Here is a 14,919-nt window from a genome sequence, read left to right as displayed (position 1 = left end):
AATAAATAGAACTAGAGAAGAAACAGAAAGGAATTAATGAACAAGGGCCTTTTATCAAATGGGTTTAGAGTGTAAAGTCTTTGGTCACTAAGAGTCAGTTGATCTGGAGACATCATACGAGAAAGATATACCTTCTGTGTGCGACAATAAAAAATTAAAGTTAATAGTTCAATCGTTTTTATATTATTGAGACAATCCCTATCCATAATCCAATACCGAGTTAGATTGAAATTACAATAATGATATTACCATTATCGTACCATATCACTCTAGAAGATGAGTATTTTCCACGTGACTCTGAATGAACTTTATTAATTGTTTTTTTTTTAATTTCTGATTGTCTTGAAAGAAGAATTTCGATGAATTATTTAATGCCCATAATTATTGCAAGAGTTCACTCGAAATTATCATTAACATGATCATCTTCTAGAATAATATAATTAACGCAATTTAAACCTAATCAGAATTGTCAGGAAGGTACTTGATTTCAGGAATAAAGGATTGAAAAAATAAATATTTCCTTAAAGTAAACGGATATTTGGCAAAAATATATTTTTTTCACTCATCTTTTTCATGAACAGTCTGGACTATTCTCTGAAAATTCACTGAAAAAGCACGTAACTATTCGGTAATTTTTACTTAATATTATTTTGACTGGTAAATTACGGAACAGACACGTAATTTTTCAAGAATTTTTCTCTCTGTGTATTGATATCACTGTATTATCTCAAAACTTCACTAAATTCAGAATAAGTAAAATTTTACAAAAAAAAAAATTCCTCTCTAATCTGTCTAAGAAAAAAAAAATATTTCCAACGCGGTAATTTTTATTGAAATTCCCTCTCCCCGTATGTCACTTCATCTCCTTTGCCAATGGTCTTGCGTAGCTCTCCCCTCCCCCCTTCAGATCATACCGCGATAAATTTTACCGGCAATCAACGTCACAAGGGGGTGCGTGTCTGAAATTCTATTGCTGTATACTTTATCAATCTGCAGTTCAATTCTTTTATTCACTCAGGGCTCATTCACATTTTTAATCATAAGTGGTGGGAATAAATAGGATTTAATGAATAGTCTACACTGACAATAATTTTCTACTTCATTCCAACATTGATAATGTCGAAATGATGGGCTAATAAATAAATGAAAAAGTTGTTCGATATTTATGGCTCATTATTCATACAGTTATCCACTGACAATAGAAAAAAAAAATTATCTAACATGGAATGAGCCCTAAAATATCTTCAAAGTTAACAAACTCAACTTCGTAGTTCATCAACTAAAAAGAAAAAAAGATTATTTGTAATCATTGAGACATCAGATGATAAAGAACAAGTTCTTCTCCTCAAGAAACGTAGATTCTCTAAGTAGAGAGTTCAGACTGAGTCTAGACCGAGTTCAATATACTTATAAATATTCTAGAAAAGCTCAAAAAGCTCATCCGCTCGCTAATTAAGCACCGTCAGACAGTACAAACTGAATGAATTTTTTTTTATCATCGCCTGCCGAGCAATTAAGAACCTGAAAATAGGGCGGAAAGTCGTGTGTATTTTCAGTCCCTCACGGGTACTCCCGAGCTTTCCGGGAGAGGCCATGAATTACACGATTTGACGGAGTCAATGGCGCTACTGGTCGAGGGACTCGCTATCCCTCAGTGATTTAATTAATTCACAGCTCACACAGTCACTCGCTTTCCGTCAATTTCCTCTCATTTTTTTTCCCTCAGATTCACTCACATATTCATCACATGAACAGTAAATTGAAGTTCTCAGTACTTGTAAATAAATAAAAGATTCTGGGATACATAGGTGGAGAATCTCCTGGTGAAACCCTCGTACACACCATTCATTCCTTTCCTGAATGTTTAATTAATTCGCTCAACAATAAAACTTTTATTGGATGTCAAGGGTTACAGGGAGTGAATTTCACCGAGAATGAGAGCCCCTGCTGCCCGTGGTTGCCGCTCTCCGAGGCTGAGGCCCCCTAGCCCCTCTGCCATCCCCTTAACCCCACCCCCTCCAGACAAGCGAAAGAGAGGACTAGAGAGTAATAAATAGAAATAAAAACTACAGGAGTAGACCACACTCTCGAGAGCTTTCTCGTTCTACTCTCGGTCTTCGTCGCGTTCGTATTAAATTCAACGTATCTGCCTTGTGTGCGAGTGAGATAGTCGAAGACGTACCAAGTGATACAGAAAGAGTGGAGGGAAAAAGAGGTGCAGTCGATGTGTAGAGAATGAGAGGAGGAGCACTAGGGGTCAAGGTGCCGCTCTGTTGCCGCTTCTTTACCCCGGCGGCTTCCTCTCCGTCGCACTCGGTGATTCAAGGAGAAAGAGAACTGATTGGGTTAGACCAGATTTAAATTCGTCAATTGACACTTCAGGAGGAAATAAAAAAGAACATGAGAGGAATAGAAGGAATTGCTGAGGTTCAGGGAATTCAGATGTTAAAAATTTTGATTTCAATTTTACGGGAAAATTTTAATGTAAATAATTTTTTTGGGTCTTTGGAATCAGGTAAATACTGAAATTTTTCCACCTGAATTTTTCATTTGTTGTACAGCGGTAAAAATTGTCTAAAAATTTACGCATTTATTGGATTATATAGTTTCATTGTACTAAGAAATACTTCCAGGGCTTATGTGTTCAAAACTGAATCGATGTAGAGAGTGCCGGAGATTTAATATAAACATAAACAATGACTCCATGTCTCCATGGCGAGAAAGAAATAAGAGCTCCTTTGTATATAGGTGACGATATTCTTTTTGGTCCTACGACCGTCTTGTTAGTTAGCTGAAGCAGCCCATCGAGTACAGGCGTTTTTCTTCCTCGTGCGTTTTAAGAATAAAAGAAAAGTTATTTACAAATTCATTGCATTTTATATTAATTAAGCTTCCCATTTCCAATAGCATCTTTGGCCAGTTTTGGACTTTTTTCTATAAGTCCACTGAAAAAGTGCCTAATTCTTCCGTAATTTTTGTTATCCAAATATTGTTATCACTGCCAGTTTACGGAACAGGCAGGTAATATTTAAAGAATTTATCTCTCCGTGTGAAAATTGAATGCAAGTGACGATCAATTTTTCACGATAGGTACTGGAATATGGGTGGAATATGGGTGTAAATGAACAAATTATTTAAGAGACACAGTGAAAATACTTTATAGGATATTCTTTATTAGCACGAGGAAGGCACGTCTTAGCTAGAGGACCGTTGTCCAGAGACTGAAAACTATATCAAAGGGAAAACACTCTCAGGGAAAAGGAAAACAGTTTTATGACTCAAAGGAACACAGTCCGTTGTTGAAATTTCAGCATATGTTTAGGATTAAACCGTCTCGAAAGCGGAGTACAACCGATCGTAAATTAGTCCCTTAGTAGAGCTGTTTCCCAGAAAGTAAAAGAGGTGTCGAGTGATTTTTGTAGGACAATGAAAGAACTGTACTCAAATATTCCAACAATAGGTTTAACGATTCCAACAAATTTCGAGAGATATTCTATCGGATTCATGGGGTAAATGGATATTCTACAAATCTAGTAGAGTAAACGAAAAAATTGCCTAACATTCAATATAGGCTGAAGTCAAAAATCAAATTGCGAAAGTTTGAGGACTGAAATAACGACAAAGTTCTGGGTAGAATCATTATCAGAATTTTTTATCTCAAGTACTCGTCTCCATTCAATTAAAAAAATCGTAATAATCCAGGAATTAAAGCCACATTCATTGTAATGCACAGTCGTGATTACTATTATGCTGATTATACTTCCGTCTACGAGTCCGATTGCATGAAGACGATTAGGGGAGTATGCCAGACATGGCAACCCAGTTTTCGCGATTCTCAGCCCTCTCAGTCCTCCTCATAGCTCACCAGTTTTTGAATGCGATAGGGTCAGCACGCGACCTATCATGTCACGCGGCAGTCACGAGGATAAGGGACACAAGGGCTTTGACAACAAAATACTCTGACATAATCCAACAATAGAAGCTGAGAAAAATGTGCAAAGAGGAATTTTGTTTCGCTCGATTCTTTTTCTTTTTTTCCCCTTCTGCCTTTTTTCTTTTACCCCGCTCCGTCTTTCCATTGTTATGTTTTTTTCTTCTTCAGTTCGCTTATACACTTGTTATTTCTCACTCCAGTGTTAGCACAGTTTGAGTTTGCCTTCCGGTTATGAAAGTGCGTTTGAGCCATGTCGACGACTTCCGAAAGCCCTCCCAATTCGGGAATAAAGTGGTTGTGATGAAAGACGAAGCGACTCGAGTTATATTACGGTGGTTTAAAATGAGGAGGAGGTGCGTTATCGATTTCAGCATACCAGACACGATGCCTTGGCTTTCTTGGCGATAATTCGCTCGAGTTGCCAGAGAGGGAGAGGGCACAAGCCAAACTTGGAAACTCCAAAACCCCCTAGTATGTACTCTCCCTCGACTCCGATCGTATATATCTCTCTCTCTCTCACTTGATCCCCATATCCATTTATATATCTGAATCTTCGTGTCTTCCTTCTGCACGCTTTTAGTTTACATTTGGGATGAGTGGAGATTAAAGGGAATTTAGGTGCACTTCCGACTTTAGGCCTCGTAAATTTGGGTCGAGTCCAGAAAATTGATGTGGAATCTGCGGCTGTGCTGTCACAATTTTTTCCTTTCCCAAATTTTTTTTTGCAAGTTAAAAACAACTTAGGGTAACTTCATTTTATACGAACATGCAGCAAAACCCGCTGACTGTTTGTCATGAGAATCATAAATAATAATAATAATTAAGCGGAAAAATTAATTTCTTTCACAATTTAATTGACATATTAATCAAATTGTAAATGTACTTAGGTCGCTCTAGGCCACCTCCCCTGATTCATCGGATAATTTGGACTATTTTAAGTGGATATATCTAATTGAGTGAGCTGTCATGATTGCGGAAGTGTCAAATTCCCTTTAAAATTCTCGATTGGTTCTCATTAAATCGAGCCACCACGTACTTAACATCCGTGACGTCTGGCTTCATTTCAAAACACATGTTCCACTGTTTCACGCCCCCTTGACATCACCAATATGCGTCAACATCCACATAATTACACTGGCCGTCAGGCATTCCCACGAAAATGAGAGGAAAAGTACTGAAAGTGAAACAAGGAAGTGAAATTTGTTGAAAAAGTAAAAAAAAAAAATTCTGAAGTTCAGCATTTTGTCTGCATTAAGACGAACGAGTTGACGTTGAATTACGTCTTGAAGTGTTACTTAACTATCATCTGCGAAGAATCCTCTTGGACTTTACGGACGGTCGGGTAATTTTGCACTGAAGCTTCAGCGTCTCAACGAGACAACAGGAAAATGCTGAAGTAGGTAAAGGAAGGTAGCGCACTGGAAAATACCAGGTTTCACTGCACTTGGCTTTTAAACCCTCACCAATGATGAAGACAAACCACATGGACGACGCTTTCTAAACGCTCAATGATCCCATAAAAACACTCATCGTGCCCACAGCTGTGTATGGGTGATGATAATGATGATAAGAAACCGAGGATGGGTTGAGTGGATTAAAGAGCGGAAGAGGGGGGGTTTAAGTCCTAGTGTGGTACTGTAAGTGTTGGGTATCAAGTCTTGGATACTTTAGGAAGATGAGAACTTTATTACTCTCTTCATGAGGAAGACAGGTTTTTTGAGGAAAATATCCAGAGAATATTATGCGATTATTTTTTTCATCCCAATTTCAACCAATCAAATGGTGGCATTTCCCGTCACGTGGTACAAGTAAAAGAGTTTTACTTCGGATATTTTTCGGATATTTCCCTGTTTGTTGCTAAGCAATGAAAATATCCGATAAACAATTTGTACGCGTTTCAAACCCCAAAACTGTCATTACAAAAAATCAAGTTCAAAGACTTTACCTCGACATGAGCAGATTTGGAGGAGAATCCTTGGAGATTATTGATCAGAAAATTAAAAATAATGTTCCTAATAATACAGTGAAGACAAAAGCCACAATTTGGAAACAATTCTCTGCATTTTGTGCAGACAGGAAATATACGCTGGAGAAGCCACAACTACGAGTGAAAAACCATACTATATGACGTGAAATGCCACACATTTAATTGTTTGAAATTGGAATGAAAAAAATAATCCAGCCAAATACCCCTCGACCTTCAAAATTAATCGGATATTTCCCTCCAGTTTCCCTGCGTAGCACCGATCGGGATAAGATTCGCAGAAAAACCCTCTCGTTGCTACGAAATGAAACTCTCGGGAAATATCCGATAATTTTGAAGGTCTTGGGGTATTACTACTGAAAATCCTGGATTATTCAAGTTTTTAATTTGGAGCCATAAACCAAATTGTTTAAAATAGAGAGAAAATTCACCCGGTTACCAAGAGAAGAATTCGAGAACATTCGAACCAAGGACGTCCCCTAGAATATTCCCAGACCTTGGGTTGCTAATCAAAACAAAACAGCCCTCGGGTATATAAGGAGACTCCAAACTAGACAATTAGCTCACTTCTTTTCAATCCAGTTCAACCGCTACAAGTGAATTCGCAGTTTAGTGAACCAGTAATTCTCGATCGAATATATTTATTCACTATTCAGAACCGGACTCAATTCATTAAGAAATAGAGATCTCTTTATTTACCAAATCGTACATCACCAATGAGAGCCTCTCGCGAATACAACTAATTATCATTTTGAGTTATTTAATTCAAATAGTTTACTCTCAATGCTCTATAGAGGGACGAAAACCATCGCGCGCTAAGATGCGTTCAATCAACGGACGTTTTAGCCAGTATAACATACGCTAGTAACGGAAGCACAAGTGTCCCTTATAAGCCTTCAAAGTTTAAGTGAATTCTCAATTCTCAATTGCGTAACAAAAAATATCTATTGGTTTAAGTACATCACCAGTGTTACGCTAATTTAGCTGAAGATAATCACCATTGTAAAATTGTCTCAAAGACGCGAGGTCACGCCTCAATAATTTTTAATAAAATCAGTGCATCCCCAATAAGACTCCCGTGTCCCGTGATCTTTAATTTCCCCACCTATCCCAAATCACCACCGCAAACTCGTCTCCATCTCAAACACAAATAAAGTGTGGAATTTTCATTTTTCCCCCAAATTGACTTCAATATCCCCGATTGGAACAGTTTCAAGTAAAAATATTTTTAAAAAATTTATATTATTTTATGGGATTCGGGGGTATTTTTTATCTGAATCCTACAAGAAAAATGAAGATTCCAATTCCCCAAAATAATTTCCATCTATAAACATATGAACTACCCCTGAAAAAACAAATCAATAGAATATGGACCATAAGTGCCACCCACCAGAAGAAAAATGCCCAACTGTTGGTGAGATTTATTACCGCGTTATCACGAGTAGAAGTGAGATTGTTCAGGGAATAAAATAAAAAGAAGAGATCAAGTAAATCGTGAAAGAGAAAAGAGTGGAAGTGAAGGCGAGTTGAACGTTCCCTGTACGAATATAAATAGCGTCTCGACGTCCCTCTTTACTTCTTCGTTTAACTTGTCCTCCTATTTCGTTCACTATTTTATTTATTCCCCTTAATTTTGAAATAGTAGAGAGGTACCCAGCACGACTAGGTGTCTCCAGCAATTAAACGGAATTGAAATGGTCCCTTGACGAAGTCAAAGGATTGCCAGTCACGCGTTTGATCGCGACCCTGGTGAATCCCCTCCCCCTCTCCGACCTTTTCTTATTCGTTCTAATCTAATCTCATTTGCAATTTTTTTTTCTTCTTCTGTATAACGTAATTCTTTCACATTGAATTCGATAGACGTTTATTCGATTCAAACGCAGGTCTTGCTGCAGAATCATCCTCGGGGAAATGGTGGGGGGCGGAGGGGGGTGGTGGTGGTGAGAGGGTACGGGGGAAGGCGCGGGATCCGGCAGAAAAGAAGTGGAGAACGGCGAGCGATGGGGAATGAAATGGTGAAATTAGATTTCCAACTGGGCGGAGGTCGACGTACGGCTACGGATTGAAAAATAAAATCACCCGGAACTTAATCCCTCTTACCCTTTCAGGTGAAAAGGGCAGATGAGGATTTGAGCTTTTGCGTCGTGATTTAACGGCTGTGAAAAGAAACCTAGGCTCTTTATTCCGTTCTTACAATTAGAGGTGAGTGCTACGTGCCAGACATTCATCGCCAATATTAATTATAGATCACTTAGTTGATACACTGCAATGTCATTTTATTATAAATAAATAACCATCATTGACTTTATTATTGTAGTAAGTAATGTAGAAGTTAATTCATAAAAATGATTTTTGTATGATTTTGATTAATTTTTGGGAACTGGATTTCGAATACTAAATTTTAATTGGAAGCCATGTTAATGAAAAGCAGTTTTATTTTATGATTATGTATTCACACTTCGAGAGCAGTCGGGGAACTGACAAACGATCTTGAAATCTCAAAAACCAAAGCATCGTCATCATGGTTTCTTTCTTTCCATGAACAAAGATTTCTTTATATTATTTAATAAACATAAACTGGAGTTTTCGCCGTAAGACCACACAGACGGCCTCCCCAACAAATAATGACCTCATAGTATAATAAATATAAACTTATGTAGGTCTGTAATGTGATCATATTGTTTTTGCTCTTTTCAATATCGAATTATCAAATTTGTATTGATACACGGAGAGAAAAATTCTTGAAAAATCACCTGTCTGTTCCGTAACCTGCCAGTCAAAACAGTATTCTCAGTAAAAATTACGGAACTGTTCAGGAACGTTCAGGAAAAAGTAGGGAATGTTCAGTGAAATAATGCCGACCCGTTCCATTATTTTTACTAAATACTGTTTTGACTGACAGATTACGAAACAGGCACATAATTTTTCAACAATTTTTTTCTCCGCGTAGGAAATAATTCGCTTAAATTTCCAGCGTCGCACATGTCCCAGGAAAGATTTATATTTTACGAGCTCATTACTGAATAAATTCCCGGAAAAATTGAATGAAGTCATTCTGTTGGAATTGACAATTGATCTGTGAATTCTCACTTATATTATCCAACGCCTGGATAATTGCCGAGGATAAATCGCCCACGCCTGAGACAGTGAACAATGCGGTAATTGATGCTGGACGGGCACTGAGACCTCCTGGTTAAAACCCAGGAGGGGGGAGGGGGAGGGGGGGAGGGGGTGAATAAAAGGCCCTTCTCTCTCGTCGGAGCCATGCACTGAAGATGGAAAAAGAAGTTAACGTGCAAAAGACGAAGTGAATGGTGCAGAGGGATAGAACGCCATGGGGTAAGTGGAAGAAGAACAGCGGTGGGCAGACGAAGTGGAAGTTGGAGGTTCCTTGGACAAGAGCCAACGGACAGAGGTCGTTAGAGACTCGGCACTTTTCACTGAAAATGAGGGAGTGGAGGAGGAAAAAGCCCGCCAATATATGAGGACAATCAAGTTTTTCCTATTGATTTTTTCCTATCGCATATTTTTTATTATGTTGTTTTCCGCGAAACGATTCAATTTGTTCATTAAAAACCAGAAAATTTGGGGTTTTTTTTCTACTCACGCTTTTCTGAACAAATAAAGTTCAATTTGCATACACATTTCATCCTCCGTATTTAGTGTACATTTATGTGTTGTTTATTATCATAACATTGAATCTGAGTCATTGAATTGATCAGTTTCATTTTTTCAAGGAAAAATTGTGGAAAAATTCATTGATTATCAACCGAAGGGTTTTATCTCGTTTCATTAGAACTTCCACATTTGGCACGGAAACATTCTATTAAAATTGGGGGTTTTACGAGGGTTTGGGAGAATAACATTGATCCGAGTTAAGTTGTATAACATTTTAACGAGGACTGAATGTGAGCCAAAGGAAACCGGTTGGCAACCACTGAGAGCCACCAGGAGACGCAGTGGAGGGGCTCTCTCTCTCTCTTTCTCTCTCTCTCTCTCCTTTTTACTCTCTGGTGGGGGTCAAATGTCACACGGTGAGTCAGCGTGGCACTGCACACGATCTCAGACGCCGCGTGAAAAAATAAGATAAATAAATAGAGAGAACAAGTAGCAGTTTTCCAAATGGTACCAGCCGACAGTGTCTATATTTGCGTTAAAGTTGTATGTATCTGCGTAATAGTGGACGAGAGAGGCAGGTGGTACCGGATGATCGGTACTTCTCAACTACTTAGTTGAGTACACACTCGTCTATTCCACGTGTATTGGGAAAAGTAGGATAGAGTTTAACCGCTCACGTAAGGGGATACGGAGGACCGCAGGATTTTTCATTTTTAAGGGGTAACGGTAACTGCAAATCAGCCACTCGTGAGACTTAAATATTGTTATAACCCAGCGATGAGTGAAAGCGCAATGCTTTTATTTACATGAATTTTTACAATTGTGCCCAATAATTATGATTTTTAATTACCTTTTCTCCTATAATTATTCATTTTTACCTGGGAAATTGCATCATCGAGGGAGTTTCGTAAATACAAAACAACAATTACAGGAAAAAGTGATAATGGGTATTAGGCATGTGACCTATTTTTATAAAATAACTTCATCAATAATTGATCAAGATGATTCAATATAAAGTTCATTCCAATTCATCCACATGTTGTTTAATAATTAATAACCAATTACTCGTTTTTGAACGCTCTGTTATCGCTCGTGACGTCATAAGGTTCTGGGTTCTCAACTTGTTTGTAACGTGAAAAAACTGAATTTAGTTACCTTCGATAATGGCACCATGCACCGAAAGATGTCGCCACATGGAAGACACCTTATGACGTCACTAGCCATTTCAGATCATTTTGAAAAATTCATAATTAATTAACGGAGCATTTTTAAGAGGTTTTTATCGTGAAAACTCAATTATGGAGGCCACAAACTTCATAAAAAAAATTGAAAAAATCATGTAAATTTCCTTTGTGAAAATTCAACTGAACAAAGGAGTTGTCATAATAAAAAACTGAGAATAACGAACAAATCGTCCAATTCAACTTCATCAATTTTCCCATTTTTCTTTCCTCTTTAATTTTTCATCATAAAAAGCAGTCGCGTGTGCACGAAGGCATAACGACAACGACTTCTCTGGTCTTCGAAGCCTCAAGCTGGTTCCAGGTAAAAGGCCGCGGCAAACCGCCTCCTCACTCGTCTTACCGCGCTGTTGCCGGCTTCACTTCAACACGGAGTACTAAAAATCGGCGAAAAAAAAAAAAATAATAATAATAATAAGAGACAGAAGCCCTCCTCCTCCCTATCTACTCCATCGGCCAGATGAGGACCCATTTCGCCGATGGCCAAGCACACCTCCTCCACTAACGGATGTTTCTCGACTACCGAGTCAAGTCCTCCTCCTCCTCCTCCTCTTTCGCAGCGTCCTCCCCCTTATTGTAAATATCCTCCCGTTGCTGTTTCTTTAGCCTTTCCCCACCATTACGAGAATTTAACGCAGAAGAGACGCCAACGGCATACCCCCAACCAGAAACTCCTCACTCAATGGCCGTTTAACGATTCGGCGGCGTTTCTCGCGATTCATTGAATTTTCAATGAATGGAAACCAGTGGATTATAACCCGTCGTAACACCAATAACCCCACGTCCTCCATGTACAGACTCGACTTATTCCTCGATATTTTCTCCACGTATTTATCCCTAGTGGCGTTGCTTCATTCATCGGGGTAGAAAATGTTTTAAAAAATATTTAAACATTGCCTCTAGTCCCGGAAAAATTCTCGTCGGTAATGGACAAATAAATGTGAATATTTGTACGTAATTTTTTGATTAAAAATTACCTCAAAAATGAATGATTCAAATTTTTTAAGTGGAAAAATATTTTCAGTAAGGAAAAATCATTTTTAACAGAAATTTAATCACAAAATTACGGAAATACTTCACATCAATGTCTTCCAATCGCTAATACTCGAATAAGATTGATAAAACAATATTGTCACAACGTCTCAAGTGTTTCTAGGGAGCAAACATATCAGATCCAGCAGTATCGAGGGGGAGAGGGGAGAGGGAGGAGGTTTATTGAAAGGATTTTCCTCTTCGTTCATGCGAACAAAAAAGTTACAGCAAAATTCAAGTCGTCGTCATTTATTTTTTGTTGTACTTCACTTCCCGGCATTTTCGCAAATTTTACTGCCAAAATGATGCCATTTATTGGAGCACAAAAACCTAATTTTTGTGTCATTAAACATCACTATATAATTATTCCACTGGATTTTGAAAAATTATATGACGTTTTGTCCAGTGAAGTTAACTCCGATATTCAATATAAATTTTCAACTTCTTTATCCGCGCATCGAACAAGTTTATCTACAGGAAAAAGAGCGTTGGGGGTAGTTAGAGCAGAGGTACTTCAACTTCAAAAATTTATATCCTCCTTCGAAAGTTATATATCCAGCCCGAGATGCAGTATTGTCTATCTATAGACTATTCAGCTTTCTCAAACGTCGGCCTACCACCGTATGGGATGCAGACAGCCGGGTAATCCGAGAACTACTGGTGTCACTGTTTGTCTTTTCCATACAAGATCAAATGCTAGAGATACTTATTCCAACTCGTATGACTTTGTGATTTTGAATGGTAAAGTGCGGGATGAAAAAAAAAAACTTGTGAATCGTTGAATGTTTGTTTAAACAATTCAATGGAGTTGGAATAACTCCTGAGAAAATATACTACTGCATCCCATTATTATTTTCACTCCCCGAATCATCCGCTGGATTCACCCTAATTCCTATTAACGAGATCAATTAATGAGCGAAGTAGTTAAATAAATGGTACCATCAACCACTTTTGTTGATGAATATCTCGACATCTAGGGGAGATAGCAAAATTATTATCATAACCTTTTTTGTGGAGCGGATTAAGTACTACAGAAATTGTCATGACTAAAATTTCGCTATCTCTCATAGATTTTGAGATAAATAAACTTATTCAATTTTACCACTTCGCTACTGAATAGATAAATTTGAAGAAACAATTGTTCAATTTTTTCATCAAACGGAAAAAATTGATTCTTCGTTTTTAATTTTTTCCGTTGATAAATCAACAGTAGGTCTTACTCTTGATCCCATATGTGTACATATTTATCGCAGCAACAAAGAATTAGAGATGCGAGAGAAACAGTGAATAACAGTTATGGAGGGGGAAATAATCTCGAGGGCAATAAATTTCCCCGATATCGCTAGTTCAATGAACCAGATCTTATCAATTAAACTGTAATGAAGTTCTCCACCAGAAAATTTTAAAAAAAGTGACTAGGTCAAGAGAATGGAATTGCGCTGATATCGAAACCTTGAGGGAATTATTATCAATACATTTTTACATTGCTCTCGATAGGATTCAGCTATGGACATTGTACATTATATCGGCTTATCGGTTTGGCATTAGCGGAGCGCAAATGGCGAATGAAACGTGAATAATGCTACCGTGTATTCTCGTACCACAGACGAGACAGAATTTAATCTTGAATTAGCACACGGGGGAGAAGAGAAAGAGAGAAAGAGAGAGAGAGAGAGAGAGAGAGGGGATTTCTATAAATACGAGAAAAACCAAAATGTTTCTTTATTCATTGAATTCACTGATTTATTCAGTCCGAAGAGAATTCGGGGGGATTCAATTACTTCTCATCGAGGATTGTCTCGAGAGTTGGAATTGAGAATAATTTGTCGAATATCTCAGACGACTCACTAAACGACAGATTAAATATTCCCCAATGCAATGAAATTCTTATTTTTTCACTCCGGATGGAGGCATTGGAATTATTTAAATTTGGTTTATTTATTAGGAGTGTGAATAAGTCTTTCCCGTTTTTTTTCAAATTTTGAGCTTTTATTGTGAAAAAATGGTTACAAATGAATTATTGAAAGTATTGGCCATCGTCTTCTTGCGTTTGACACGAATCTTCATCAAGCAAAGTCGCCAATTCTTGATCTTCAAAGATTTGCGGCCGCCCGGAACGCTCCTTGTCTTCCACGTCGAAATCACCACTTTTGAAGCGTCGAAACCATCCGCGAACACTTGAATCATCGACACAACCTTCTCCATAAGCTTCCTGAAGCAATCGATGCACCTCGGCAGCAGATTTCTTCAAATTGAACCAATAAAGTGAAACTTCCCGCAAATGACGTCGACTCGGCTCAAATTTCAACATTTTCACGATATCAAAAATTTATGATGCGAAAAAATTTCAACTAATGTGTTAGTGTGGAATTGTTGATAGATGAATAAGCTTTGATTATGACATATGTAACCATTGAATACTCGCACAGTATTGGTGGCGGCATCTCTTACAAAAAACGGGAAAGACTTATTCACACACCTAATATATTAATCTCGAGTCGCTCTGTATATTACGTTAACCGGATTATTATTACAGGCACTAACTAATTCGGAGAATTAATTGAATAATTCAGTTAAAGACACGAAGTGAATTATTTTGTGTAGTTTGCCCGGTATTCGTTGGATATAATAATAATTGTGTAGATGGGAATGAAAAATAAAGGTACAACGAAATTTTACGAATTCCTAAAAACCCGGGAAAGAGGTACAAAAGACATAAGACAGGAAATCTCGCGGAAGCCATCGATCTTGCGAAAGCCACTCACGAGTTTATTCGTAGAAAATCTAACGTCGACGGAAATACATTTCTCGTGGTTTCATTCAGGGATACTCGGTGAATACATCTGCAGAGAGTCCACGTCGCCCCAACACCAGAAGTGTAAAAGCCAAACGATAAATACAATCGAGAAGGGAATGGTGGGGCATGGGGGAGAATGAGAGAAAGACACTGTAATGAGAGCGACGTTATTCATCCAATTCAGTGAGGAAGTGGTGCACCCGAGATTTATCGTTAATGTTCTCCAGAATAAACTGCATTATCCCGTAGTAACATAACAGAACAGTCGATGCTCTCGTACTTTGAATTTCCCGTTGAATCATTCATTATTTCA

The 14,919-nt window shown here is 38.0% G+C and overlaps 1 protein-coding gene and 1 long non-coding RNA gene across 8 annotated transcripts in view; one reads left to right on the top strand and one right to left on the bottom strand.

The window, feature by feature from the left end:
- LOC135168936 (protein scalloped) overlaps positions 1 to 14,919 on the bottom strand; it is a 118,525-nt gene that overhangs the window by 38,093 nt on the left and 65,513 nt on the right. The gene's annotated exons all lie outside the window — the stretch shown is intronic.
- LOC135168952 (uncharacterized) lies at positions 6,498 to 9,089 on the top strand. Its single transcript, XR_010300123.1, has 3 exons — positions 6,498 to 7,127; positions 8,027 to 8,120; positions 8,893 to 9,089. It is a non-coding gene; the product is annotated as an uncharacterized LOC135168952 (long non-coding RNA).

This window comes from Diachasmimorpha longicaudata, chromosome 13, assembly GCF_034640455.1.
Source record: "Diachasmimorpha longicaudata isolate KC_UGA_2023 chromosome 13, iyDiaLong2, whole genome shotgun sequence".
NCBI classification, from domain to species: Eukaryota; Metazoa; Arthropoda; class Insecta; order Hymenoptera; family Braconidae; genus Diachasmimorpha; species Diachasmimorpha longicaudata.
This window is presented reverse-complemented; position numbering and strand designations above follow the sequence as displayed.